The sequence below is a fragment of the Neopsephotus bourkii genome, unplaced genomic scaffold (genome assembly GCF_033783945.1).
Source record: "Neopsephotus bourkii isolate Nb327-2 ecotype Australia unplaced genomic scaffold, CSIRO-AGI_Nbou_v1 NB_1019, whole genome shotgun sequence".
Classification (NCBI taxonomy): domain Eukaryota; kingdom Metazoa; phylum Chordata; class Aves; order Psittaciformes; family Psittacidae; genus Neopsephotus; species Neopsephotus bourkii.
In genome coordinates this window covers 105,574-132,400 of record NW_026901508.1, presented here as the reverse complement: position 1 = coordinate 132,400, position 26,827 = coordinate 105,574, and the positions used below count along the sequence as shown (strand labels likewise).

The 26,827-nt window shown below is 45.1% G+C and overlaps 1 protein-coding gene across 5 annotated transcripts in view; it reads right to left on the bottom strand.

The window, feature by feature from the left end:
- LOC133215963 (nipped-B-like protein) overlaps positions 1–21,122 on the bottom strand; it is a 268,197-nt gene extending 247,075 nt beyond the window's left edge. For all 5 annotated transcript variants that reach the window (XR_009726531.1, XM_061360335.1, XM_061360337.1 and 2 more), the window contains exon 1: positions 20,808–21,122. The gene's annotated coding sequence lies outside the window, so the exon portion shown is untranslated. The remainder of the gene's footprint in view (positions 1–20,807) is intronic.
- Positions 21,123–26,827: the final 5,705 nt, after the last annotated feature.

Genomic DNA, 26,827 nt, shown 5'->3' with positions numbered 1-26,827 from the left:
TCGCAATCACAACAGCGCACCAGCAGCAAAAATGCACCAACCAAGTCTCCCTGATTCCCATCCATAATCCAACCACTAGACTAGAGAGCCAAGAAGTGATCAGCAGGACCCAATCAACCTTTAATAGGCTCATATGGCCAGTGTAAAAGCCTAACGGAGAGTGGAGACTAACAGCACTGTGGTGGCCTGAAACCATAGTATCATAAAATAGTTAGGGTTGGAAAAGACCTTAAGACCATCTAGGTCCAACGCCCCTGCCTTGGGCTGGGACACCTCACACTAAACCAAGTCACCCAAGGCTATGTCCAGCCTGGCCTTGAACACTGCCAGGGATGGAGCATTCACAACTTCCCTGGGCAACCAATTCCAGTGCCTCACCACCTTAACAGGGAAGAATTTCTTCATAATATCCAATCTAAATTTCCCCTGTTTAAGTTTTAACCAATTACCCCTTGTCCTATCACTACAGTCCCTAATGAAGAGTCCCTCCCCAGCATCCTTATAGCCCCCCTTCATATACTGGAAGGCTGCTATGAGGTCTCCATGCAGCCTTCTCTTCTCCAGGCTGAACAGTCCCAACTTTCTCAGCCTATCTTCATACGGAAGGTGCTTCCGTTCCCTAATCATCCTCATAGCCCTCTGGACTAGTTCCAACAGTTCCATATCCTTTTTATGTTGAGGACACCAGAACTGTATGCAACACTCCAAGTGAGGTCTCTCCTTCCTTCCAGAGTATCAACTGAACCACACAGCTTGGTGTCATCAGCAAACTTGCTGAGGGCGCACTCAATCCCACAGTCCATGTCACCGACAAAGATGTTAAACAAGACCTGTATCAACACCGATCCCTGAGGGACACCACTTGTTACTGGTCTCCAGCCAGACATGAAGACATTGACCACAACTGCACACGGCCACCAGCCAGTTCTTTATCCACTGAGTGGTCCATTCATCAAATTGATGTCTCTCCAATTTAGAGAGAAGGATGTCATGTGGGACAGTGTCAAATGCTTTGCACAAGTCCAGGTAGATGACATCAACTGCTCTACCCCTGTCCATCAGTTCCATGGACCCATTACAGAAGGTCGCCAAATTGGTCAGGCAGGATTTGCCCTTAGCGAAGCCATGCTGGCTGTCACCAAGCACCTTGTTGTTTTTCATGTGCCTTAGCATGCCTTCCAGGAGAATCTGTTCCAAGATTTTGCCAGGCACAGAGATGAGACTGACTGGTCTGTAATTCCATGGGTCATCCATTTTCCCCTTCTTGAAAACAGAGGTTATATTTCCCTTTTTCCAGTCGTTGGGAACTTCACCTGACTGCCATGATTTTTCAAATATGATGGCCAGTGGCTTAGCAACTTCATTCGCCAGCTCCTTCAGGACCCATGGATGGATTTCATCAGGACCCATGGACTTGTGTACGTTCAGGTTTTTAAGATGGTCTTGAACCAGATCCTCTCCTACAGCAGGCCCAAGATCTTCATTCTCACATTCCCTGCATCTGCCTTCCAAGACTTGGGTGGTGTGGTCAGACCCTTTGCAGTTGAAGACCAAGGCAAAGAAGTCATTCAGAACCTCAGCCTTCTCCAAATCCAGGGTAGCTAGATCTCCCAATAGCTTCCAGAGAGGGCCCACGTTGTCCCTAGTCTGTATTTTATTCTCTGTGTACCTATAGAATTCCTTCCTGTTATCCTTAACATCCCTAGCCAAGTTTAATTCTAACTGGGCCTTAGCTTTCCTAACCTGGTACCTAGCTTCCCAGACAACATCCCTGTATTCTTCCAAGGCCCTCTGCCCTTGCTCCCACCTTTTATAAGCTTCTTTTTTCCCCTCTAAATTTCCTCAGCAGCTCCTTATCCATCCATGGAGGTCTCCTGGCCCTCTTGCTGCACTTCCTTCTAGTTGGGATGCAACACTCCTGAGCTTGCTGTAGGTGATCCTTGAATATCAACCAACAGTCTTGGGACTCCCTGTCCTCTAGGGCTATATCCCATGGAACCTTACTAAGCAGGTTCCTGAAGAGGCCAAAGTCTGCTCTCTTGAACTCCAGGGCAGTGAGCTTGCTGCACACTCTTCTCCCTGTCCTGAGGATCTCAAATTCATCATACATAAGTCATATCACACTGAGTGCTGCCTTACCAAACATGCTGGAACATCAATGAGAACTAGAGTCAAAGGCAGCTAAGAGGGATGCCACAACAGATATGGCGAATGCATTTGTCTCAATCCCTTTGGCAGCAGAGCGCAGGACACAGTTTGCTTTTACTTGAAGGTTTCCAGTTCACTTGGAACCGACTGCCCCAGAGGTGGAAACACAGCCCTACCATTTGCCATGGACTGATCCAGACTGCACTGGAACAGGGGCAAGCCCCAGAACACCTGCAATACATTGATGACATTATCATGTGGGGCGATACAGCGGAAGAAGTTTTTGAGAAAGGGAGGAAAATAATCCAAATCCTGCTGAAAGCTGGCTTTGCCATAAAACAGAGTAAGGTCAAGGGACCTGCAGAGAAGATTGAACATCTGGCAATAAAATGGCAAGATAGATGTTGCCAGATCCCCATAGATGTGATCAACAAGATAACAGCAATGTCTCCACCAACTAATAAGAAAGAACCACTAGCTTTCTTGGGTGTTGTGGGGTTCTGGAGAATGCACATCCCAAATTACAGTCCGACTGTAAGCCCTCTCTATCACGTGGCCTGGAAGAAGAATGATTTCAAATGGGGCCCTGAGCAATGAGCCTTTGAACAAATGAAATGACAGATAGTTGACACAGCAGCCCTTGGACAACTCTGGACTAGGAAAGATGTGAAAAATGTGCTTTGCACCACAGCTGGGGAGAATGGTCATAGAATCATAGAACACTTCGGGTTGGAAAGGACCTTAAGATCATCTAGTTCCAACCCCCCTTCCATGGGCTGGGACACCTCACACTAAACCATGTCACCCAAGGCTCTATGCAACCTGGACTTGAACACTGCCAGGAATGGAGCATTCACAACTTCCGTGAGCAACCCATTCCAGTGCCTCACGACCCTAACAGGAAAGAATTTCTTCCTTATATCCAATCTAAACTTCCCCTGTTTGAGTTTTAACCTCAGGCCTCTGCAAAAAGCTCCACAGTATACTGGAGGTTGACCCCTCAGCTTTTGGAGTCAGGGATACAGAGGATCCGAGACTAGCTATGCTCCAACTGAAAAAGAGATACTGGCAGCCTGTGAAGAGGTTCAAGCTGCTTCAGAAGTGATTGGCACTGAAGCACAGCTCTTCCTGGCACCCTGGTTGCCCATGTTGGGCTGGATATTCAAAGGCAGGGTCTCCTCTACACATTGTGCAACCAATGTTACGTGGAGTAAGTGGGCTGCACTAATTACACAACAAGCTCGAATAGGAAATCCCAGTTGTCCAGGAATTCTAGAAGTCATCGTGGACTGGCCAGAGGGAAAAGATTTTGGAATGTCACCAGAGGAGGAGGTGGTGTGTGCTGAAGAGGCCCCACCATATAATAAACTGCCAGAAAGTGAAAAACAGTATGCCTTGTTTACTGATGGGTCCTGCCATATTGTGGGAAAGCATTGGAGATGGAAGGCAGCTGTATGGAGTCCTCGACGACAAGTTGCAGAAACTGCTGAAGGAGAGGGTGAATTGAGTGAGCTTGCTGAGGTGAAAGCCATCCAGCTGGCCTTGGACATTGCTGAATGAGATAAGTGGCCAGTACTTTATATTGACTTATGGATGGTGGCAAATGCCCTGTGGGGGTGGTTGCAGCAATGGAAGCAGAGCAACTGGCAATGCAGACGTAAACTCATCTGGGCTGCTGCACTGTGGCAAGATATCACTGCCTGAGTGCAGAACCTGGTGGTAAAGGTACACCATGTACATGCTCATGTACTCAAGAGCTGGGCCCCTGAGGAACATCAGAACAACCAACAGGTGGATAAAGCTGCTAAGATTGAAGTATGGGCAAGCACTTGAGCCAGTTGGCTCCTCCACTGCTTTGGAATTTCACTCCTGAAAAAATGCAGAACCCAGACAAAACCAAAAAATAACAGAAAAATTAACAGAACACTTAGATGAGGCATGCTGTCATCCTGGCAATACCAGAGATGGGAAACTTCCTGCAGTGTGCTGGGGCTTGGCCTATGCCTATAGGGCCCTGCTCTGTAAGGAGCAGGAAAAAGATGTCCATGGATATGACAATAACGCAACAGACAATGCAGCTACTCAAACCCCAAGCAAAGCACACTACACCAACTCCAGCAACAAGCAAAGCAACCACTCAAACCTCGACCATAAAAGACAATGCAGATACGCCAGCTCCAAGCACCACAGCTACCACAAACACCACCAACAAGCACAGCAGCTACTGAAATCCTGACAGCAACTGGCAATGTAGAGGTAAACCTATCTGGGCTGCTGCACTGTGGAAAGATATTGCTGCCGGGTGAAAACCTGGTGGTGAAGGTCGGCATGTAGATGCCCATGTACCCAAGAGTCGGGCCCCTGAGGAACATCAGAACAACCAACAGGTGGATAAAGCTGCTAAGATTGAACTGGCACAGTTGGACTTAAATTGGCAAAATAAGGGTGAATTATTTTTATCCTGATGTGCCCATGACACTTCAGGTCATCAGGGCAGAGATGCAACATACAGATGGGTTCATGACCGAGAGGTGGACTTAACAATGGACACTATTGCCCAGGTGTCTTGGTTTAACCCCAGCCAGACAGCTTGTTCACCCACCCCTCCCCTTCTTGCCCTCCCCCTACTCTCGGAGGGTCGGAGAAGAGAATCAGAAAGAACACAACTCCCACGGGTTGAGATAAGAACAGTTTAGTAACTAAGGTATAACACAAATCACTACTGCTACCACCAGTAATAGTAATGATAAAGGAAATAACAAGGGAAGAGAATACAACACCCCATCACCAGGCGACCGATAACTCGCCCCCCCAGCCCAACCAAGCACCGACCGATACCCCCTCCAACCCTGCAGTCCCTCTGCCCTTCCAGGTAACTCCCAGTAACATCCAGGGCATGATGTGCTGTGGTATGGAATACCTCTTTGGTCAGTTTGGGTCAGGTGTCCTGTCTTTGCTTCCCCTCAGCTTCCCCTCCTCCCTGGCAGAGCATGAGGCTCACAAAGTCCTTGGCCAAACCAAAACATCATTATTATCAGCTCTGTTCCCAGCCCGAAAGTCAAAACACAGCACTGCACCAGCTACCAAGAAGGAGAAAAATGACTGCCACTGCTAAACCCAGGACATTATCCACCCCTTATTCCATACCATCCATGTCATGCTCAGATCCCACATTTTCAATATACCATCACTCTTATCTAAGTGCACTCTTAGTGCATGGACCAGTCCCTATGAAGTTGCTGAGTCCATCTGGTCCATGATGTCAGGGTCCATCTCTTGTAATAAGTCTTCCAGAGCAGGAGAGACTGTGTGCAGTGCATTCGTTAATAACCTGGGCAATAGTGTCCATTGCTAAGTCCACCCCTCGATCATGAGTCCATCTCGATGCTGCATCTCTGCTCTGTTGGCCTGAAGTGCCATGGGCCTACCTGGCTCAAAATAATTCACTGTCCCCTTCAGCAGTTTCTACAGCTTGTCGCAGAGGACTCCATACAGCTGCCTTCCATCTCCAATGTTTCCAAAGCACTGGAGGGGCCCAGTGGACTAGATACTTGCCCATACTGTCCCACACACCCTGCCACTCATGGCTGTCCAGCCTTGGGGGAAACCTCTTGGTCCTCCCATATCGTCGTCTAACCCCAGACAAGAACCAGACCTGACTCTGCTTAACTTTTGAGATCAGACAAAATGGTGGTGGGTAAAACACACTCTGTGTGTGTGCCAACATGCTGATCCCCATCACTATCACCAGGGAGGTCCCAAGGATACCCAAAGGCCATCCAGAACCTTCAGAACTCTCAAACGATGCTGCTGTACTTGTCACTGGGGCTGGTGTAGCTGCTGTGCTTGCCGGCTCTCCCACCACCAGCTTCTCTTTCCCTGAATCAGGATCTTACTCCTCTGCCTTGCTGGGAAATGCTGCAGGGTCTCCTGCGTCCTCCTGGGGCTCGGCGGGCGGCTTCCGGGGAATGGTCTCAGCCGTCGCGGGGCTGGGCGCTGCCACGGGCCTCGGCTCCTCCGCGGGCCTCGGCTCCTCTGCCGCCTTCTCCCGCTGCTCAGCAACCGCCTCCTCCTGCTCCTTGACTGCCCCGACCTCCTCCACCGGTAGCCGTTTCCTGCCGGCCTCCTGTCCCGCTACCTCCGCCGTTTGGTGCTCGGGGTCGCTCTCCCGGGCCGCTTCAGCAACCGTTGGCTCCCGGGGCCGCTCCCCCTCAGCTTCCCAGAGCCTCATGCAGACAGAGGCGAGGGCGAGGGCCAGGACGGTGAAGAGCAGCCGGACGGCCAGGTACCAGTCCACGGCCACGTCCATCCCTCCCTGCTGCTGGAGCTCGCCCGTATTACAAGTCATTGCCATAAAGTACAGTGAGACAGGAACCTTAGCCCAAGCCCCACACTTGATAAACACTAACACAGCAAATATTGGCTCTAAGTAAGTTACAACATTCTGAAGCTGTGAGATCAAGAGGAACAACTCTGAGAGCCAATAAATCAGCATTCTGACAATCGACTATTAATCCGGTCAGATCTGTTGTTATCTCAACCCCTCGTGCCCCACGTTGGGCACCAAAAAGAAATGTCTTGGTTTAACCCCAGCCAGACAGCTTGTTCACCCACGCCCCCCCTCTTCTTGCCCTCCCCCTACTCCTGGAAGGACGGAGAGGAGAATCAGAAAGAACACAACTCCCACGGGTTGAGATAAGAACAGTTTAGTAACTAAGGTATAACACAAATCCCTACTGCTACCACCAATAATAGTAATGATAAAGGAAATAACAAGGGAAGAGAATACAATACCCCATCACCAGGCGACCGATAACTCGCCCCCCCAGCCCGACCAAGCACCGACCAATACCTCCTCCAACCCTGCCGTCCACCTAGCCCTTCCAGGTAACTCCCAGTTACATCCAAGGCATGACGTGCTGTGGTATGGAATACCTCTTTGGCTAGTTTGGGTCAGGTGTCCTGTCTCTGCTTCCTCCCGGCTTCCCTCCTCCCTGGCAGAGCATGAGGCTCACAAAGTCCTTGGCCAAACCAAAACATCATTTTTATCAGCTTTGTTCCCAGCCCGAAAGTCAAAACACAGCCCTGCACCAGCTACCAAGAAAGAGAAAAACAACTGCCACTGCTAAACCCAGGACACAATAACACCCCCCAGTACCTAAAACAAGAAGAATATTTTTTGTTTAGGTAAATTAAAGCTGTATTTACAGGCATGACTGGATGAGCAATATCAAAATGAGGTTTAAGAGAAGAAACACCTCATAACTAGGAAATTCTTACAGGATTTCAGGTTCCATCACTGTTTTTCTCAGTTAGACTCTTGCATTTGACAACCTATTTGGTAATATGATTTACAACAGAGAAGAATAAAAACCTACAGGAAACCAAGAGAGGGTGGAAGCAAGGACAAGTAGCCTCAGAGGAATATAGAGAAATCGTCTGAGCAGCCAGGGATCACGTTAGGAAAGCTAAAGCCCTGATAAAATTAAACCTGGCCAGGGACATCAAGGAAGACAAGGAAAAATGCGGGACCTCTCCAAAAGGAAGACATGAAACCTGGTTACACAGGACATGGAGAAGGTAGAGGTACTCAATGGCTTTCGTACTGGGTCTTCACTGGCAAGAGCTCCAGCCACGTTGTGCAAGTTGCATAAGGCAAAAGCACAGACTAGGAGAACAAAGAACCACCTGTAGGAGAAGATCAGGTTCAAGAATATCTAAGGAACCTGAAGGTATACAGGGCCATGGGACCTGATGAGATACATCCACGGGTCCTGAGAGATCTAGCAGATGAAGTTGCCAAGCCACTCTGTCCATCATAGTTAAGAAATCATGGCACTCTGGTAAAGTTTCCACGGACTGGAAAAGGGGAAATATAACCCACATTCTTAAAAAAAGGAAGACCCCGGGAACTATAGACCAGTCAGTATCACCTCAGTGTCCAGCAAGATCACAACTCGGATCCTCCTGGAAAATATACTAAGACACATGGACAAAAGGGGTGATTGGTGACAGCCAACATGGTTTCACTAAGGGCAAACTGTGCCTGATAAATTTGGTGGCCTTCTATAATAGGGTCACAGCACTGGTGGATAAGGGAAGAGCAACTGACATCATCCACCTGGACTTGTGCGAAGTGTTTGACGCTGTCAAGCATGACATCCTTGTCTCTAAATTGGAGAGGAGTGGATTTAATAGATGTACCACTCTCTGGATAACGAATTGGCTGGATGGTCACACTCAGAGTTGCTGTCAGTGGCTTGATGTCCAGGTGAAGGGCCATGACAAGTGGCACACCTCAGAAGTAGGCGTTAGGACCTGCACTGTTTAACATCTTTGCTGGCAACATGGGCAGTGGGATTGAGTGTGCCCTCAAGTTTGCAAGTATGGTACAGTCAACATACTGGAGTGAAGGAACGTCAGCTACAGGGACCTTGACAGGCTCAAGAGGTAGGCCAATTCAAACCTCATGAAGTTCAACAATGTGAAGTGCAAGATCCTACACCTGGGTCAGGGCAATCCCAGGCACAGCTACAGGTTGGGCAGAGAAGTGATTCAGAGCAGACCTGCAGAGGACTTGGAGGTGTTGGTCAATGAGAAACTGAACATGAGCTGGCTTCAGTGCATGCTTGCAGCCCAAAAAGCCAAACATATCCTGGGCTTCACCGAAAAGAGCGTGACCAGCAGGTCAAAGGAGGTGAGTCTGCCCCTCTACTCTGCTCTCATGAGACCCCAGTTGGAGTACTGTGTACAGTTCTGGTGTCCTCAACATAAGAAGGGCATGGAACTGTTGGAGCAAGTCCAGAGTAGGGCCATGTCAGTGGGATTGAGTGCGCCCTCGGCAAGTTTGCCGATGACACCAAGCTGTGCTGTTCGGTTGAGACGCTGGAGGGAAGGAATGCCATCCAGAGGGACCTTGACAGGCTTGTGAGGTGGGCTGATGCCAACCTCATGAAGTTTAACCACGCCAAGTGCAAGGTCCTGCACCTGGGTCGGAGCAATCCCAGGCACAGCTACAGGTTGGGCAGAGAAGAGATTCAGAGCAGCCCTGTGGAGAAGGACTTGGGGGTGCTAGTCAATGAGAAAATGAACATGAGCTGGCAGTGTGCGCTTCCAGCCCAGAAAGCAAACCGCACCCTAGGCTGCATCAAAAGGAGTGTGACCAGCAGGTCAAAGGAGGTGATTCTGCCCCTTTATTCTGCTCTTGTGAGACCTCACTTGGAATATTGTGTACAGTTCTAGTGTCCTCAACATAAAAATGACATGGATCTGTTGGAACAAGTCCAGAAGAGGGCCACGAGAATGATCAGGGGACAGGAGCACCTCCCATATGAAGATCGGCTGAGAAAGTTGGGACTGTTCAGCCTGGAGAAGAGAAGGCTGCATGGAGACCTCATAGCAGCCTTCCAGTATCTGAAGGGGGTCTATAGGGATGCTGGGAGGGACTCCTCATTAGGGACTGTAGTGATAGGACAAGGTGCAATGGGTTAAAACTTAAAGAAGGGAAGTTTAGATTGGATATAAGGAGGAAGTTATTTCCTGTTAGGGTGGTGAGGCAGTGGAATACGTTGCCCAAGGAGGTTGTGAATGCTCCATCCCTGGCAGTGTTCAAGGCCAGGTTGGACAAGGTCTTGGGTGAGATGGTTTAGAGCAAGGTGTCCCTGCCCATGGCAGGGGGGTTGGAACTTGATGATCTTAAGGTCCTTTCCAACCCTAACTATTCTATGATTCTATGTCGTGGTTTAAACCCAGCCAGACAGCTCGTGCACTCACTCCCAGTGAGTGGTGCCGGGCTGGAAGCAGTCGAGGCCCATGTCCCATCCCCCAGGAGCTCCCCCCTCCCCTCTCCCAAAGGGATGGGGAGGAGAATCGAAAGAATGCACCTCCCACAGGTTGAGATAAGAACAGTCCAGCAACCGATGTACAACACAAATCACCACTGCTATCACCAACGACAACAATGATAAGAGAAAATAACAGGGGAAAGGAATATGATACCACCCACCGAAAAATGAGTCCGACACACAAGACCTCCTGTCCTTCCGGGTAACTCCCAGTTACATCCTGGGCATAACATGATGTGGTATGGAATACTTATTTGGTTAGTTTGGGTCAGGTGTCCTGTCTCTGCTTCCTCCCAGTTTCTCCTCCTCCCTGGCGGACCATGAGGCTCACAAAGTCCTTGGCCAAACCAAAACATCATTGTTATCAGCTCTGTTCCCAGCCTGAAAGTCAGAACACAGCACTGCACCAGCTACCAAGAAGGAGAAAAATGACTGCTACTGCTAAACCCATGACAGGCCACGAGGATGATCAGGGGACTGGAGCACCTCTCCTATGAAGGCAGCCTGAGAAATTTGGAGTTTGTTTAGTCTGGAAAAGAGAAGGCTCAGGGAAGACCTTATAGCAACCTTCCAGCAACTCAAGGGGGCCAACAAGAAAGTTGGAAAGAGAATTTTTACAAGGGTATGTAGTGACAGGACAGGGGCAAATGGCTTTAACAAAAAAAAAAAAAAAGGTAGATATAAAGGAAGAAAGAAAGTCTTTCGTAATTCTAATTCTACCTGTTCCGTAACAGCATATAGAACATATGATCAGAACATAAAAAGTCATATGGTGGAGGAAAAGCTCAAGAACTTCTCTGTCTGATACAGGTCAGGCATTTGAGCCCATACTTCCTACATCCCAAAAGCAATGATCTGGCTAGAAACACATTTGCTACATGTCTGAACAGTCTTGCTTTCCTAACAGAGCTATACAGCAGTTGGGCAACAAACAGACATCACAATGAAATGGTCTGACCACCAGGCTGCAGAGGTTTCCATTCAAGAAGTTTACATCAACTGCAACAATTATCAGTTTAAGAGGCAGAGTTTTAACCTTAACACCCGATAACCAATGCTTATGATACTCTCTCCAGGGTTGCTAGTTCCTACTGAAAGTTAAAAGTAATATTTTGAAACTTTTTCCAGTATTGCAGGCAAGCCATTTAATTACTTGCAGATTTGGGTTACTATCTAGTTGTCATCTCTGTTCTTCCTGATAAAATTTAAGAGATTTTGGTTTCTTCACAATGTGGAGGATGATTCTTTTCAACTTTTCAGGACAAGAAATCTATTCTTGTGCAGCTCTTAGCATGATCAAGACAGCCGAAACTGAACAGATGTTTAAGGCCATAAGTGAAAACCCATTCTGTACTACTTGGGAAACCACCATGAGAAACAATGAGCCCAATATGTTGAAATGCAAGGCACTTGCAACCACAAATAAAGTCAAAGAAAACTTTATGAACTTCCCAAGTGCTGTAAACTACCTAAAAATCTCAAGAATAAAGCATTTTAAGTTACACAAATTTACAAGCAATTTTCAAGCCTACTATTTGGATCAGTTTCAGTCTTACACCTGTAAAATGGAAATAATGTTTTACAGATGTGTAAAAAAAAAATCTAATGTTTGTGCAGATATATGTTTTGAAACAATTCCTACAAATGAATAGATGAAAACATTTCAGTATTCATGAAAGATTCAGATGGTATACAGCAAGTAATAAAGCAGCAGGCTGTACACTGAATGACAAAGAAAAGCAAATATATGGACATACTAGTCAGCTATGATTTCCTATGCACTGTATGAAGCATTAAATTGAGGCGATAAGGGGGAAATACAGTAATGTAGTTAAAGGCCCAGTTATGTAGAAGGGAACTGGATTACATTTGTTTACACATCTTAGTCTGATGTTTCCTTATCCAAGTCCCTAGCTTTGCAACCTAGCTTTTTTTTTTAACGCTGTTCCTGTATGTCTACATATATGCAATCCTTCAAGTTGCATACCAAAAGCCATAAAAATAAACTTCTCTATAAATTTTTCCTTACTTAGAGTTTAACATGAAAAAATGTTTTTCAGTGATGGTTTGGGCTTTTTTTTAGTTATTTGTGCAAACCAAATAGTCACCTTCAAGTCATCATCATGGCTTGACTTCACGAACGAAGATTTGGGAAGGGCTTTACCCACGCTTACAACAAGTGCGCCAATGACTAAAAAGGCCAATGTGAAATGATAGGCAAATCCTGCTGCAAAAAGCACAGTGAAACATCTCCTCGGGTTGTATAGGCAGGGCACAATTCTTTCCACATTGTCTTTTCTCCTTGAGATTAGTTCTGCGTGAGTTCTCAAAGGAGTCAACGGCACTATGTATGGTGTGTCTCCAAGTCTCCCACTTGGAGGCCAAGGTGGACCACTGATGGTAGTCAGTATGGCCAAGGCTACGGTATTGTTTCAGGGAGTCCTTATATCTCTTCTTTGGGGCACTTCTCTTGTGGCTACCGGTGGCAAGTTCACTGTAAAACACGATCTTGGGGAGGCGGTGATCCTTCATCCTAGAGACATGCCCTGCCCAGCACAGCTGTGACTTCAGCAATATGGCCTCAATACTGGTGACCCCTGCCTGTTCGAGGACAGTAACATTTGACACACAGTCAGTTCAATGGATGTTTCGAACTGTACGGAAGCAGCGCTGATGGAAGTGTTCGAGGAGTCGCAGGTGATGGCGGTAGATGACCCATGATTCAGACCCATATAAAAGAGTAAACAGTACAATGGCTCAATAGACACTAATCTTTGTACTTTTCTTTAGGTGTTTATTGCACCAGACTCTTTTATGGAGTTTTATGAAGGCTCTATATGCCTTTGCTATTCTGTTGTCTATCTCTTTGTCGATCATGGCATCCGAGGAAATGATGCTTCCCAGATAGCTGAACTGCTGAACTGACTTAAGCTCTGATCCGCCAATAGTAATGTGGGGATGATGGTAATCTTCTTGTGGTGCAGGTCGGTAGAGAACTACTATCTTCTTCAAGCTGACTTCCAGCCCAAAAAGCTCAGCCGCCTCCGTGAAGCAAGATGTTAAGCGCTGCAGAGCTGCTTCTGTGTGGGCAACAAGGGCAGCATCATCAGCAAAAAGCAGTTCACGGACAAGATGGTTTAGGGTCTTAGTGTGGGCCTTCAGTCACCTTAGATTGAATAGGCTACCATCAGCACAATATTGAATATAAATGTCGTTTTGTTCATCAAGGTCTACCGTAGCCCTTTGGAGCATCATGCTGAAGAAGACTGTGAATAAAGTTGGTGCGGGAACGCAACCTTGTTTCACACCACTGGTTATTGGGAAGGGCTCAGAGAGTGCATCACCATACCTGACTTGGCCTTGCTGATCCTCATGTAACAGCATAATCATTTTGAGGAACATGGGGGGACAACCTAATTGTTCCAAGATCAGCCACAAGCCTTTTCTGCTCACAGTGTCAAAAGCTTTGGTGAGGTCAACGAAAGTTACATAGAGCCCCTTATTCTGTTCTCTACACTTTTCTTGCAGTTGTCTGAGAACAAATACCATGTCTGTGGTACTTCTATTAGCTCTGAAACTACACTGACTTTCAGGTAGAAGTTCTGCGATAGCAGGTACTACTCTGTTCAATAGTATTCTTGCAAGAACTTTTCCAGCAATGGAGGGCAGAGTTATACCTCGGTAGCTTGAGCAGTCCAAGTTTACACCTTTTTTCTTATACAGAGTGATGATGATTACATCACAAAAAACTGATGGTAATTTACCTTGTTCCCAACAGCACACAACTAGTTCATGAAATTTAGTATGAAGTGCTTGGCCTCCGTGCTTCCAGATTTCAGGTCGGACTCCGTCAACCCCAGCTGCCTTGCCAGTTTTCACCTTCTGTATAGCCTTAAGAGTCTCTTTCATGGTAGGGGCTAAATCCAATTCATTTTTCACCGGATGTTGTAGAATGTGCTGGATTTCTTCGCCTTGGACTACACGATTAGCACTAAAGAGTGTTTGAAAATGTTCAGACCAACGATTCAGGATGGAGATTTTATCTGTAAGAAGTGTTTGTCCATCTGCATTAAGTAAGGGGCTTTGAACCTGAAATGTGGGTCCATACACTGCCTTCAGAGTCTCATAGAATCCTCTGTGGTCACCTGGATATGCACATAATTGAGTCTGCTCTGCTAGGCTGAGCCACCACTTGTTCTGGATGTCTCTAAGTTTCTGTTGGAATTTGCTACATGCAAGACAAAAGGCTGCTTTTCTTACATGGCAGTGGCTGAGCAAGGTGTCCTTGATGAGCAGATCTCTTCTTTGCCAGCAATTCCTGGACCTCCTGGTTGCTATCGTCAAACCAGTCTTTGTTTTCCTTTAACGAGAACCCAATGGATTCTACGGAGGACTGCAGGATGCTATTTTTAATATGTTGCCAAAACGCTTCAGGAGAAGAATCTGTAAGCTGGTCTTCAAGCCTAGTTTGAAAGTTAGCCTGAAAGCTGTCCCTCACTACAGCTATTTGAAGATTATTAACATTCAGCCTCCTCCTCTGAATGCTGCTCCTCTTAGGTTTGGGCTTGAAGTGGAAATTATGTTTGCAACGCACAAGGCGGTGGTCTGTTTGACATTCTGCACTAGGCATCACTCGGATGTGACAGACATCACGAATATTTCTCTGGTGCACTAAGACATAATCGGTAAGGTGCCAATGTTTAGATTGAGGATGCATCCAGGTTGTCTTCAGGCTGTCTTTCTGCTGGAAAATAGTGTTGGTGATGGTAAGCTGTTGCTCTGCACAGAACTCCAGTAAGAGGCGACCATTATAATTGCAGTTGCCAACACCGTGCTTGCCTAGTACTCCTTTCCAGGCTTCAAAGTTCTTACCTACTCGGGCACTGAAGTCACCAAAGATTATGATCTTACCATCTACAGGAAACATTTGAGTGAGGTGACGCAGGTCGGAGTAGAATTTTTCTTTTTCTGCAGGGTCAGCTTGCAGAGTTGGAGCATATATGCTGAAAAGAACAACATGTTGCTTATTGTGTAGTGGAAAACGTAGGGAGGTAATACTATCGGAATGACCTATTGGCAAAATTTGAAGTTTAGAGATGATGGACTTTTTAATCATGAAGCCAACTCCAGAAAGATGACTTTCAGTTTTGGATTTGCCTGACCAGTAGAGTGTATAGCCAGCACCATGTTCTTTAAAGCTACCTTCCTCATGAAGGTGAACTTCACTGAGAGCAGTAATATTGATGTTAAGTTGTGACAATTCACGGGCAATTAGTGCAGAACGGCACTCAGGACGCTCGATGTTCACTGTATGAAGCATGGTTCTGATGTTCCAACATGCGAGTGTCAATCTGGACACACCTTTGGAGGCAGGTGTATGCCTTTGACTCCTTGTCTTTAATCAACCACAACAGAAGATGCCCGTTAGCCACAGCTAGCCAGCCAGGTGGAGGGGGAGATGAGCTTTGGTTAGGCCACCTTTTCTAGGCCTCTCTCCATATGGAGCAAGCAGTGCTCTCCTTGAAAACAAGGCTGCTGGGTCATTCAGGATGTTGCCGAACAAGACTGTCATCTCCTGGGTCAGTCTTGAGTGACCAATGCCCTGAACCGCCTGTATGCATAGCTCCCAACCTCACAAGGGCACGCAAGTTCTTTCCCCACGACAAGGGGGTGTCCACGAAAGAGTCACCTTCAAGTATAGTATCAACAACACACAACTGGCTCAAAACCCTGTCTCCCTTCCCTTTTGCTAGTCAGATTTTCCATGGTGAACAGTAGGAGCAAGAAACAAGACACAAATCATAGATCCTGCACAATCTCCACAAACACAATTTTCTCACTCCTGTGGTGCAGCGCATGTCAATATAAAGCACTTCTCTCTCATGTACTTCGGAGGTCAGGATCAGCTATGAAGAAGTATAGCATGTAATACTAATAAAAACAAAAATATAAATGAATTATACTAAAGGTTTTTAGAATACAAGCCTTCAATGATTATCATATCAAAAGGACTTCCTTTTTTTACTATTAAAAAGGATATTATACAGGGTTATTAGCAATAATTAGTTGTGGACAATGGCTCAATGTCCGGCTAGAGACCAGTAATGAATGGTATCCCTCAGGGATCAGTGTTGGTACAGGTCTTGTTCAACATCTTTGTCGGTGACATAGACAGTGGGATTGAGTGCGCCCTCAGCAAGTTTGCTGATGAAACCAATCTGTGTGGTTCGGTTGATATGCTGGAAGAAAGGAATGCCATCCAGAGAGACCTTGACATGTTTGTAAGGTGGGTTGATGCCAACCTTCTGAAGGTTGACCACGACAAGTGCAAGGGTCCACACCTTGATCAGAGCAATCCCAGGCACAGCTACAGGTTGGGCAGTGAAGAGATTCAGAGCAGCCCTGTGGAGAAGGACTTGGGGGTGCTGGTCGATGAGAAAATGAACATGAGCCAGCAGTGTGCACTCGCAGCCCAGAAAACAAACTGTATCCTGGGCTGCATCAAAAGGAGTGTGACCAGCAGGTCAAAGGAGATGATCCTGCCCTTCTATTCTGCTCTTGTGAGACCTCACCTGGAGTAATGTGTACAGTTTTGGTGTCCTCAACATAAAAAGGACATGGAACTGTTGGAACAAGTCCAGAGGAGGGCCACGAGGATGATCAGGGGACTGGAGCACCTCCCATATGAAGATCGGCTGAGAAAGTTGGGGCTGTTCAGCCTGGAGAAGAGAAGGCTGCATGGAGACCTCATAGCAGCCTTCTAGTATCTGAAGGGGGGCTATAAGGATGCTGGGGATGGACCATACATTAGGGACTGTAGTGACAGAACAAGGGGTAATGGGTTAAAACTTAAACAGGGGAAGTTTAGATTGGATATAAGGAAGAAATTCTTTCCTGTTAGGATGGTGAGGCGCTGGAATGGGTTGCCCAGGGAGGTTGCGAATGCTCCATCCCTGGCAGTGTTCAAGGCAAGGTTGGATGAAGCCTTGGGTGGCATGGTTTAGCGTGAGATGTCCCTGCCCATGGCAGGGGGGTTGGAACTAGATGATCTTAAGGTCCTTTCCAACCCTAACTATTCTATGATTCTATAATACACATGTATCACCAATTTAAAGCATTTGCTTGTAGGTAGATGTGTATGTGTGACTGAGTGCTCATGACTGCTGATGATTCAAAAATCAGAAGCTAAGCTAACCTGTACTACTTCTAATAAAGGTATACGAAAGGCAAGACTGGAAATAAGCAGCATGATACCGAAGTGGACAATTTTTTCAAGTGTTAAGTATTTCTAGTGATGTGTTTTGTGACACCAAACAGCTGTTCTAACACTGGATGATCCACCACACACCTACCATCATCATCATCATGGCTTGACTTCGCGAACGAAGATTTGGGAAGGGCATTTACCCACGCTTACTACAAGCGCGCTGATGACTAAGAAGGCCAATGTGGGATAGGCAACACACCTACCAGACACTAAACTTAAAACTCATTTTTCCAATTAAGTATGCCCATAATTACTGTCAACATGTCCCCACGTTGATGTGTATTATATACTTCTTTAGAATTCCTTCTGAATTTGAAGACTTAATTTCCTACATACAGATATTCAGAATAGAAATATTTTTCCTTCTAGTTACTAGCATTTGTCCACTAAATTTGCATTTCTTGTGCAATAGTTATGAAGTATGTTAATATAAATTTAATATCATGACTTTGTAGTACAATTCACAGAAGTACCACACTTTCCACTGAACACACTGAAAATTGCAGTAGGAAACTTATTATACCAATTCCTGACTCAAATCAATTCACACTTGGGACTTATTCATCTAATATCCTTCAAAATATAGTTTATTATAGAGGAATACATACATGAAACATTTAATCTTAAGTCTGTATCACCTTAATCATCATACAAACACAACAAACAGTCATTCCCTTGGGTTAGAACTATCTATTGTCTTGATTCTGCAAGAAGAGTCATATGAACATTAGTACACATGGAACTCAAACACGCAATGAGGCTGCAGAGTATGTGTACTGTTATGTAGAACACGGATCTGCAAATAGTTTTAGCAGTATAAAAAATGTAAAAAATGTTTTTAAACAGCATAAAAATAGCTTAAAGATAGCAAAATCTAAAAATAAATAAAGCCTGTACACAAGAAGCAAATTCAAAATGTGCAAGGTAGTCAAATTAAAAAATAAAATTATTTTCCTTTTCAGTTAAAATTATTGTTACAACTAAGACCTTAAGAATAATTAATTTTGTATTTCTATAACAGGAATAAAACCTACATCCTCCTTAAGTAGCTAGCTCTTGTGATAAACAGTGGATCAGTATGAACTCCTAACACTAAGGAAAAAGAAGCGACAGTCCTGCTTCCCATGCACTCTAAAAAAAAAAACACAAAACTAAAAACACAATCTAAACCAAACACAATCTTCTCAACATTGCCACACGAAGTACTTCTATATGCTAAATATAATTTCCAAGATAGACATTTATAACTACATAAACTGTGATAAAGCAACTAATTCAGGATCAAATATAGCTCAGAACAAAAAAAAAAAAAAAACACTCATAAAAAGGTAACACCTTAAATTTCCTTCTATAAATATATCTAGTTTTCATATCAGAAAAGTACATGCTTTCTGATTTAAAAGGAAAAAAAAAAAAAAAGTACCATAAACGGAACCCTGGCAAGATAAACTTGATGGAAACTACATAACTACAGTACCTTATTTCCTGATCTTATCTGGTATATTTAAAGTAAACCCCCTTAAATGAAAAATAAGTCAAAGAAGTTCACTACTGTTAGCTTAACAAACCCATTTTTGTTAAAACAAGAGCTGTTTGAAACAGATAATGAAAGAAACACTAGAGCTAATGTCGCTTCCTGATGACGAAAACTACATATGAACTACAACTACTTCTGCACAGTCCTTTCTTTCTTGCAAAGCAGTTACACTCAGCTTCTATGCATGATATGGACCAAAAGAAAACAGTTCAACTACACACAGAGATTGTGACGGAGACAACTAGTGGCTCCCTCTGCAATTACAACGTTTAAAAATAAACCCCTGCTTTTTTGAAGTGTAAACAGTTCCTTTCCATTCATAGGCTCGAGGACCTGTTGCAAACAGTGTCTAAAAGGACCAGGCAGCACAAAGACAAGAACAGATTTGTGGGAGGGAGGGACTGGGGCTCAGCAGGATCTTCAGGCTTTTTAAATTTCAAACTGCTCACTGACCAATACAAAATACGAACACATTACTGACTACTACGCAGATTTACGGCATTAAAAACACACCTTCTATGCGACAGCTATATTTGCTTCACCCTTTTAAACATCTATCAGGGCAGAGACATATTAGCACAGTTTATAAGACTCTATACACAATATACCAGAAAGTTACTTCATTAGATACATTAACCACTTATTATTACAACAGGTCTGCCTGAACAACTAAAAACCTACTGAAAAAATAGACAGATTATGTAATACTGATACTTGCTTGCGATTTACAAGTTTCTATATGAAAGATCAAACTTAGCATCTTAAAATTTCCCTCAATTATGTAATTTCTGTAGAAGCATTTTTATTAGTTCACAAGGTGTTTGTTTTAAGTCCACCTCAAGTTCTAATAGCACTCTCAACTCTGCCACAGAGTAAATATTAGATTTACTTCACTGTAAATAAGCTACCATTTATAAAGACCTGACAGTTAATCAGCAGTCATTTACAAAACACATTTGACCTGTTAAAATGACACCTAATTACACAATCATGAACACAGCCAATAACAACCTCAGGATCTCAAATTAATATAGCCTGACAAAGGATGACACTTTTTAAGCATTCCTCACTTTTCGATTAAATTTACTCTTGATTCTCAAATACTCAGGATAAGATCTCATCATCACCTTGGCCCCAGAAATGTCATAAACAGCACTTTACACAACTCCTCTCCCGTTTTGTTTGTTGAGAGTATAAAATAGTATTTCAGATGAATTTAGTACATACTCCTATAAAGTATACAACACATGAACACTGAGACTGTGGAGTACTTGACACAATATGCTTGTCTATCTATATTTCTTGGGTCTGCAGGTGCCTGTATTGTGCCAAATCATCCCACAAACAGAATATTTCTGGTATAAACATAAAGTGATTAACACTAATCAATTGCTATATAATTCAGAAATTAATCCTCTGCACATTATAAATCCATGTGCATTCCAAACTTTTGAATGTTCAGAACAGAGCTGGTTAGAAAGAGAAGATAATAGCAAAGAGAGATGGTATTTTTGTTCCTGGTTATTTACATTGTCTCTCTTCCCCTGCTCCATTTACTCCTTCCCCATTTCAGAGAACTGTTTGCGCTGAGATCTTCATTCCTTGCCTTCGTAAAATTGTAAATACGGCAAAAGGATCAATACACATTTGTGACTAATTGCACTGTTTCCTCCTCCTCCTCCTACCTCTCTCCGGGTTGAGGCCTGTCACTAAGAAGCCACTTCGCCTTTCTAATCCCCAAGCTAGAGTAAATGCGCTGGCCAGCGGGCCTGCGCTCTCCAGCGGGCCTAGGCCTCCCAGAAGCCCATGAGGAACCAATTTCCTCCACCACCCCCAGCGAGCATGAAGGAGGGCTGCGAAATAAGTACTTCTGGTTGCCACTTATTTCCCCTCTATCGCGGATAACTGCTAATTCCCTCTGCTCCGGTAGTGCTAGGCCGCCTGGGCTGGGAGGCCCAACCTGCTGCTGGAGAGAGCAGGGAAGGGAAGGGGAGACATGAAGGAGAATTACCTGAGCAAATCAGCGTCTGAATCCAACGAAAATCCAAGAGAGAGAGAGAGAAATCCGCCCCCTCCCTTCTTAGAAGGACCGCTGCCGTTATTAGGCCGCCGCCACCACGGAGCAGAAGGGAAAATAATATAACAACAGTAATCCAGGCCGGGAGGGGGGCTGGTTCTTCTTCCGTCTCCTCAGTGCAGCGAACATGTAGAGCCGGGGCGTAAGCAGCCGAAACAAATCCCTTCCTCCTGAGCCTGCTTCACAACATTAACTCTGGTCGAGCCGGGCCGAACCGAACCAGTTCCGAGACACACTCCGAGTCCCTAGGGGAAGAGCAGATGCCAAGGGGCCACCACTCCCTCTGTATAAGCGACTGCAGGAAGGTGGGAGAGGCGGCAGTCCCTGTGAATAGGTACCGAGCTGGGGGGGGGGAGGGGGGGCGGGGGGGCGGGGAGGAGGGGGGGAGGTAGAGGAGGGAAAGAAGAAGAAGAAAAAAGAAGAGGAAGAGAAAGGAAAGGGTCCTCTGTTTCTGTCTCTCTCGCTCCCTCTCAGAACAAAATGCCGACCGGAAGTGCAGCTACAGGAATAACTCCCTCTACCAGCGCCAACCATCAACAGGCTCCACCTTCTTAATCAAACCGCGTCGCTTCCGCTGCTGTTATTGCGTTGCTTTATGGCTGCTGGAGTGATTTCTTCTGCCTTGCCTTGCTTAGCAACGGTGGGCACAATTGAGTTTCTACTGTATAGCTGCCTTTCCCCCTACCTCTTTAGGTACTGCCTGAGTTTCTTTTCTCTCCTCTTTTGGTGTGCGGAAGAAGACCGAAGTTTAGGCCTGGACTAAGAGAAAGGCAGCCAGCGATTTGTGATTAAATGACTGTTGGGGGAAAACAAACCCAAACAAACCAAAAAAAGCCCACCAAAAATACAAAAACGTTTTGGGGTTTATTTTTGCTTTCCTTAAGGATGGTGGGGAGGAGAACTGCAAAATGCCATCTCGCAGGAAGCAGATTTAAAAAAAGTTTTTTAAAATAAACCCACAAAAGCATCAGTCTGCTCCCCCTATCCCAGTGGATGAGATACGAAAGACATGGGACACTTGCTGGGGTTACCATTATCATTCACGTGTGTCTCTGTGGGTGTAAATAGGCCACATCACAGGAACTGAAACACCTGATGCTGAAAGCATTGCTGGGGAGAGTAATTTCCAGGTGGGCATACCAAACTGGAGTGACTTTTTAAAGCAACTTTTTTGGAGACAGTTATTGGGGAAAATGTTGATGCTCAGATGAAGGAGGTTGATGTTTATTGTCACCACCACACGCTTTACTGAAAATGTTTTAATTGTGGGTTGTGAAAAAGTGTTTGGTGAAAGAGAGCATCTTAGTCTGAAAGATTTTCTGTTTTTCTTCTGTACAGGTAAAGCTGAATAATCATAGAATGGGATAATAGTATTTATATTTGATGAATTAACTATGTTTATTCCTATTCATGTCTTTATGCTCTTCAGTACTTGGACAAAAATGCTTTGATTTTTAAAGGAAGTTTTCATTGTCTGTGGACTTGCAGATTCAGCCATACAGGTGGGCACAGCTAGTTTTATGACATATTTCAACTCTGAATGAATGTTATTTGCACAAAGAGATAATATCTTACACCAATGCACTTGAATCTTTCCAAGGATTTCCTGCATAATGCTCTGTCTTTAATACAAATTTAAAATGCCTCTCTCAAGCCTAAAGAATTTAAATCTGTAATGTTGGATGAATCAAAGTTTTACATGTGCATGTGTTTTTGTTTGAAACTACAGAAATGAAGATTGGCACTGGAGAATATGGTAATTCAGTACTGGAAATGCTATTATCTAATGGGTACATGTGGAGACAGTGTTCTCACAGGAAAACGCATAATTGGTGCAAAAACTGAATAATCCTGAAAGATACAGCAAGGCCGGGAGAGGCCTGAGGAAGCTTAAGCAAGCAAGATAAGAAGAAGCTGTAATTCACTGAGTTAATGAGAACTGTGGACTGCTGGCAAGCTTTCGAGGTCAAGTTCTCACACCTGTGCTTAACCAATTGTGTGTTAGTCGCTAAGGGTCTTCAAGACATGTATCCAATCATAATATGCCAAATCACTGTAAGTGCCTGTAAGAAATGGTATATAAGGAGTTAAAGCTTTGTAATAAATTGGCATTCGCTGATCACATTGATCGTTCCTGCGTTGTCCGTGACTCCCACGTCAACAAATGGCACCCGAACAGGGACCCTCAGATCACTAACTTGTGGCATGCAAGTTTGAAGGTCCGATCAAAAGAAGAGGGGGCTGAGAGCCGGATGAAATTCAGCGCTGCCCCAGTGCTGGGAAGTCAGACGTCTGCAAAACTTCTGGAATCTCACCCTGATCAGGTGAGCGGTCGGGGAGGAGATGGGACACTCGCCTTCCAAAGAGGAACAGGCAGTGATGGAGCTCCTCCACATAATTCTCTCTAAGAGAGGACTGCAACATGATAGTGCTGCCTCACAGAGGCTGTTAAAGTGGGCCCGGGATAGTGGCTTTATCCCTGCAGAGCAAGCCACCTTTGAAGTTTCTGAATGGGAACGTATAGGTCAGGCGTTGTGGGATGAGATTAGTAAAGGGACAAAGGAAGCCCTGAAGTATTCGTTATGGAGATTGATAATTGAGACTTTAAAGGAAATGAAATCAGAACAGACAGCAGTGGCATCTGTTTTCCTGGCCGCTGCTCCTTCACAAAGTCAGTCAGAGGTAGAGAAGAGTGCTACATCTATGGTATTTGGCCCCCCGTTGTGCCTAGCACAGCACCGCAGAAGCCTCCTCGGTATAAGGGGGAAGATAAAGTAAAACGGTGCTCGCGTCCGAAGGTACAAGTAGAAAGTGCAAACACGGTCACCTTCGACCTAGAGGAAGAAGACCCCAAATCAGAACTGGAACCAGACCCAGAGTCTCCGGCAGAACCGGACTTGTACCCTCCCCTTCCTGATCCCAACTCAGACTCAGACTGTTCAGACAGTTCGGCTTGTCGGCAGATGCGAACCAGCCTCAGTGGCGGTCAACTGCGACAGCTGCTGAAGAAATTAAAGTATTGGAGACAAAAGAAACATCCGAACCCTCTGCCCCACCCTCCTACAATCCAGTAGTAAAGAAAGGGGAGTGGGAGGGGGGTGTTGGGCACCGGGTAGTGGATTACGGTAATAACCCTGCTAAAGGTTGGCGTGGGATGGTCAAAGATGCAATTGTTATGGGGGAATTTTCGGCTATGGGTCCCTCGGCATTCCTGGTGTTTAACGCTCCACAGGGGAGAAAGGAGTGGGAGGCATTGGATTTAAAGGTAGTAAAGGAGGCGCTTCAACCGGTAACATCCTACGGGTTAAAATCATCATATACTCAGGCAATTATGGCACATATTTTTTCTGCATATATCTTAGCACCATATGATATCTGTATGATAGCTCAATTGTTGCTTACTCCCCACCTTCAGATATAGTTTAAGGGGGCCACAGCAGAGGAAAAGGCTGGATACATGGCTACTGCCTTTTCTGCTGCTGTTAAACCCCTTTTACAATCAGGTTAGGGCGATTGTGGGGTGCTAAAGGTATGAGATAATTGTAGATGGACGGGACATTTTAAAAAGAAACAGTGTACTGTAAAGAAAATTAGTCCAGCAACTCGTCCCCCCTCAGGGTAGTGTTACTGGTTTTGCAGATAAATGTATTAAATGTGACAAATTTGGACACAAGACAATTGAATGTCGTTGCTTTGCAACCTGGCTTGCCTAGCCCTTCAATGATACCTCAGGGTTGGGATTTAATAATAATTGATTTAAAAGACTGTTTTTTCACAATTCCTCTACACCCAAGCGATTGTGAAAAATTTGCTTTCTCTGTCCCAGCAATTAACAAAGGAGAGCCTGCTAAGAGATATGAATGGGTTGTTTTGCTTCAAGGTATGAAAAATTCTCCTGTTATTTGTCAACTGTATGTTGCCTGGGCATTGCAACCGATCCGACAAAAACTGCAAAAATGTGTAATCTATCACTATATGGATGATATCCTAATTGCAGGCAAGGATTTAAACAAGGACCATCTGCTCTGCCTGCTACAATCAGAATTAGCGAAAGCAGGACTGGTAATTGCACCAGACAGGGTGCAACGTGAAGCCCTTGGAAATATCTGGGGTGGATCATTTCCGGAACGGAAATGAGGCCTCAAAAAGTTAAAATTACCACACAGATAAAAACCTTGTCTGACGTGCAGAAATTGATGGGTGATGTTCTACAGATCTGCCCTTTGTGTGGAACCACAAATGATGATCTGACTGATCTCATGCCCCTTTTAAAGGGTGAGTCAAAGGCAAAAAAAAAAAAAAAAAAGGAGTTCTATCAAAAGCTCAGTATGAGGCCTTAGATCACATCATGACAAAAATCACTACCTCTTATGCTGCTCAATGGAATCCAGATTTACAGGTTATTCTGTTTATTGTCAACAGTGAGTATTATCCATTTAGTCTACTAGCACAGTGGGATCTTCAAAAGACTGATCCTTTATGCATTTTTCAATGGATTTTCCTACGTAAAACTGTAACTACTCGGTTAGAAGTATTTGCTCTTCTGATTGTACGAGGTCGTTCACGTTGTCAGGAAATTATGGGCTGTGATCCATCACAAATTTGTTTGCCACTTACCAGGGTATGGTTAGACTGGGCACAACAATCTAGCTCTGCTATTCAGTTTGCTCTGATAGGTTTTGTTGGTCCTCTTAATATACATTTTCCACCTCATAATATGTTTACAATGCTAAAGAATAATCAGTTTGAAGATGTTACCTTTTATCCTAGTAAACCTGTTGTAGGATTAACTGTCTTTACAGATGCAAGCAAAATCAATCACACAGCCAGATATGTTTGGCAAACAGACGATGGTTGGAAAGAGCAGAAGATACTTGGTCATTTTTCCAATTCACTACAAACACTAGAGCTAAGTGCTGTTATTGCAGTATTTCAGTGATGGCCTGAAACCCCCTTTGTCAGTGATTGATTGAACTGAAATTTGAGCTTAGGACATCCGTTTTATGGATGTTTTCAGTCCTTAAAGTGAAGGGAGCAAACTTTTTTACGTTAAAAAAAAAACAAACCCACACACAAAAAAACACAACTACCACCCCCCCCCCCTGCCCCCCCCACCCCGAACCTCTGCTGGTTGCCGCCGCGGCTGCGAAGACTGAGGACAGAGATGAAGATGATCCTTTTGACTCAGGCCCTATTGACCCCGAGAAGGAGCCTGTGCACCTCCATCAGACTGCTGTTGCTGCTCCTGAGGTTCTGATGCCTGATAATTCTGATGCTGACCTGGATGGTCCTTTTGACCTGGAGCCTATTCATCTGGAAAAGGAGCCTGATTTATATCCCCCAGATCCTCATGTTAAATGCACAGCTGTAAAGGGAGAAGTGAGACCAGTGGGGGATGCAGACGTATTGTGTGCTTTCCTGGTGGTGTATGTTCTGCATCAAGACCCGCAGTGGGAAGGTCTCTCGTATGCTCCTATCAGGGGTATCGGGCAGACTGTGACGGACAATGGACTTGGGACCCCATCTACAACTCATTTAATACAGTCTCTCTGTGATACTCATGTACTAGAAGTTAGTAAATGTCTGTCCAGGTTTCTATCGACCTTTGGAGACCTTTATAGATATGGCTGGCCACCTGTGTCGGAATGAGTGTGCATTTTGGTCAGCATAAAAGCCCAAGCCTCATGCAATGTGGGGGGAGGCAGAGCCTCTGCAGGGATGCCCGCTAAGGCTGAGCCTGCCACCTCGCACTGCGATGATGCTTCTCGGAGCTGGTTTTCTTGTTAGTCTCCACAGGGTCCTTGTGCCACGTTCTGTACGTGGGATTGTGTAGTGAAAGTAATGATTGCCGGGATTTTGTGCTTCAAATATTGTAGTTGTGTGGAGTGTGCTTGTGGGATCTCATATGTGTGTGTGTGTGTGTGTGTTGAGGGCAGATGGTGTTCTGTGTATTT